Genomic DNA, 3,322 nt, shown 5'->3' with positions numbered 1-3,322 from the left:
GGGAGGGGACTGCTGGGAGCGTGCTGGCCGCGCATGCGCCTACAGGCCTAAGAGCCCAGGATTGAGAGCTCGCTGCTGCCGCCTGAGTTCTAGTGCAAGTCCTAGAACCCGCAGGGCAAGGATCCCGGGACAAGCTTGGGGAGGAAGGGTGCCGTTAGGGGAAGACCCACTGCCAGGGTTGCCTCCGGCCGGCTCGCGAACAGCCATGGACGGGGGGGCTTTTGCAGCCTAGGTGCCAGGTAGCCGTGAGGACACCCCCGAAGCGCCAGCTGCTGCTCTTGCCGCCCCGCGCTATCGCTGTCTCAGCATTGGGGCCTATGGCAGGCGGTGTTCCAGCTTCTCTTTGATTTGTCCTTTGACAAACCCCTTCAGGCTGAAGGGGGAAGGAGAAAAGGTCAACCAGCAGCTAGCAACAGAACTGGCCTCCCCCTTTTTAACGAAATACGCAACCTCCCAGCATTTTGCAGACAGAGAACCTTAAAGAGGGGCCCAGGGTGCCGGTGGTGAAGCATCCTCCCAGCTGCTACTGTCTCCTGAGGTCAGTGCCCAAGTCAGGCAGGTAGGGTAAGGAACCTCACAGTACATAGGATGACAACCTCATTTAAACAATGAGAAATGTACAAAATAGACAGCTTTAACTGACGGGGATTGGTCTAATACGCGCATCTAACCAAAGATTTTTCTCCTTTTGTTGTTTAGGTTTGTACTCCTTTCTCAAGCAATAGGACAGGAAGGGGATTTACATAGAGACTGACTTCCTGTAAAGACTAAAGAGGAGCCATAATGGCCCCATCACTCACGATTAGCGATACAGCCTTTATCCTGAGTCTCGCTACCGGGGCAGGGCCAAAATTATTCCTTACTTTATCCTGAACTTTGACTTTACTAAATGTCGATCAAATGCTCTTTTATAGGTGACTTGGAAGTTATTGCTGCTGAAAATGAGCCCTGACATGAATATAAGGGAGCTTGAAGTACTCATGAGTCTTCTCCCAGCACAGTTCTAGTTTCTGCCCTGCAACAAAAATCACTTCCCCCGAGCACACACATACTTATCTCAACTGCTGTTTAAGCTTTCCCTGGGCTTCCTTTGCTACTTGTTTCTTTCTCTTGTGAAAGATAACAAAATTATGTGCCTTGACCACATACTTGTTTCCAAGTATCAATGCAAATTCCTGAAAAATCAACTAAAAAAGCAACTGTTACAAATACCCACTGGCTCATTTTCTGATATATTTTATTTATAATACTTATTAAACTATTACACCAAGCAGTTATTTGTGTAATATTGTCTTATTAGAATTTGGTTAAAATGACACAAAAAAACATGTCCACCAAAAGTAGGCGTAGCTGCAGTTGTTTCTGGTGGGAATACCTGCTTTCATTGTAAGCTTAGACACTTGGGCAATAGGAATGTAACTCAGAGGGGACATGAGTGGAATGAACTCAAGTAGCTAATTATAAATATGACATTATGCACAATTAAATCACATACATAGGCAATTGTGTGTTATAACCAAAAATATGTCAGAGAAAGGAGCCTACTGGTTTCATTTGACATACCAGCTGGTCAACATAAGCCTCAAATTTGTCCATAGCTTTGTTTGTACCAACATTTGTATTAGATAATTTTGATTAATCAGCTTCAGGAATTAGCACATGATATCCAAAACTACAATAACATGAAATTGTAAACACAAATGCCCTATGAGTGTGTGTGTACACGTGTGCATATACGTATTTACATACACACACATTTGCATTCACAGGGCATAATTTCTGGCAGGTAATTTCCTACCTAAAGTTAAGTTCACTAAGACTCAGAAGATTAAACACAGCAAAAATTTATATAGTGACCATACCTCTAATACAAAAAGAACTAATGGTTCTTAAGGGATATTTCCATCAACCTTCCATTTGTGTGTGTGTGTGTATGAATGACATGAGAAAAAGACCAAAATGTCATATATTTATGTATATGTATGTACATGTACATATATGTGTGTATATGTATATTAGAAATAATGCATGTGCATGATTAACAATTACTTCCTAACACTCTAGTCAAGTATACACAGCAAACAGATAATTATACATAACTTAACTTATTTAATAAACACTTATTTGGGCCATTTAACTTTTAAAGTTGAAAGTGATTGCAGTCAGAATTTCAGAGCATTTTTTGTGGCAAACTAAAAAAATGTATGTAAAGTTTACCTGGAAGGATAAGTGACTAAGAATAGCTAATAAAATAGTTAAAAGACACATTATATCCATCTGCCTCCTCAACTTCCTTACTTGAATGTCCAGTGGACATCTCACACCTAACATATTCAAAGCTGAGCTTCTGATCTCTACCAAGAAATTTAACTTCTAATAATACATCCTAAGAAAATTATCAGAATATACAGACAAATTTATTTTCAAATTGGAAAATACATGAATAGGAGAAAAATTATGAAAATTATTAGATGTCCATCTCATACCATATGCTAAAAAATAAAATTCAAATGGGTTATAGATTTCAATGTAGAAAAAAGTTATAGAATTACTAAAATAAAATACAGATGAATTTATTTAATAATATGAATGACAAGTATATGTCTTAAGCCAAAATAACAAATGAAGAAACAATGAAGGAAAAACAATGAGTTGATGATTTTATTATAAAAAAGCTCAATCTTTCTGCATGCCCCAAAACACCGTAAATGAAATTCAAAAGCAAAGAGAAACATAAAAACTTATGCAAAGGTAGATGTACAGATGACTACTGAATATATATTAAAGAAGATGTAGATTAAGACAATAATGAGAGCCATTTTCACCTAATAAAGACATACTTTTATAAATATAGTACTAAATAGGCTGGGAAAAAATAAGTACCCCTACTGTGTAGGGTACACTGGCTTAACCTTTCCCCTCCACAAAATTTGGCGAAATAAATTAAAAGCCTTAATTTTTAAATTATTTTTCCCAGTATTCTAGGAAATATGCATAGTTGTATAGATGTGTTCAGTTACACAGGAAGGAAATTTGAAAGGATGTAAAACATACAGTGGTCATTTGAATGATGAAATTAATATTAAGTAGTATTTTAATTTTTATAATTGACGTATATAACTTTTATAAGAAAAAACTGAAAATGAGTAGGCACATTTTTTAATCTTAAGAGAAAAGGGAAGAGTAATATGTGGAGTATAAATCAGTGCATAGTTTCTGGATGACAATTTATAATATGTACACTGTACATATGTAAGTATATATAAGATATTCCCTTTGGTTCTCTCAATTTTCATTTTAAGAGATTATATTGAGGAAATAA

Source organism: Globicephala melas, chromosome 6 (assembly GCF_963455315.2).
Source record: "Globicephala melas chromosome 6, mGloMel1.2, whole genome shotgun sequence".
In the NCBI taxonomy this organism is placed as follows: Eukaryota; Metazoa; Chordata; class Mammalia; order Artiodactyla; family Delphinidae; genus Globicephala; species Globicephala melas.
This window is presented reverse-complemented; position numbering follows the sequence as displayed.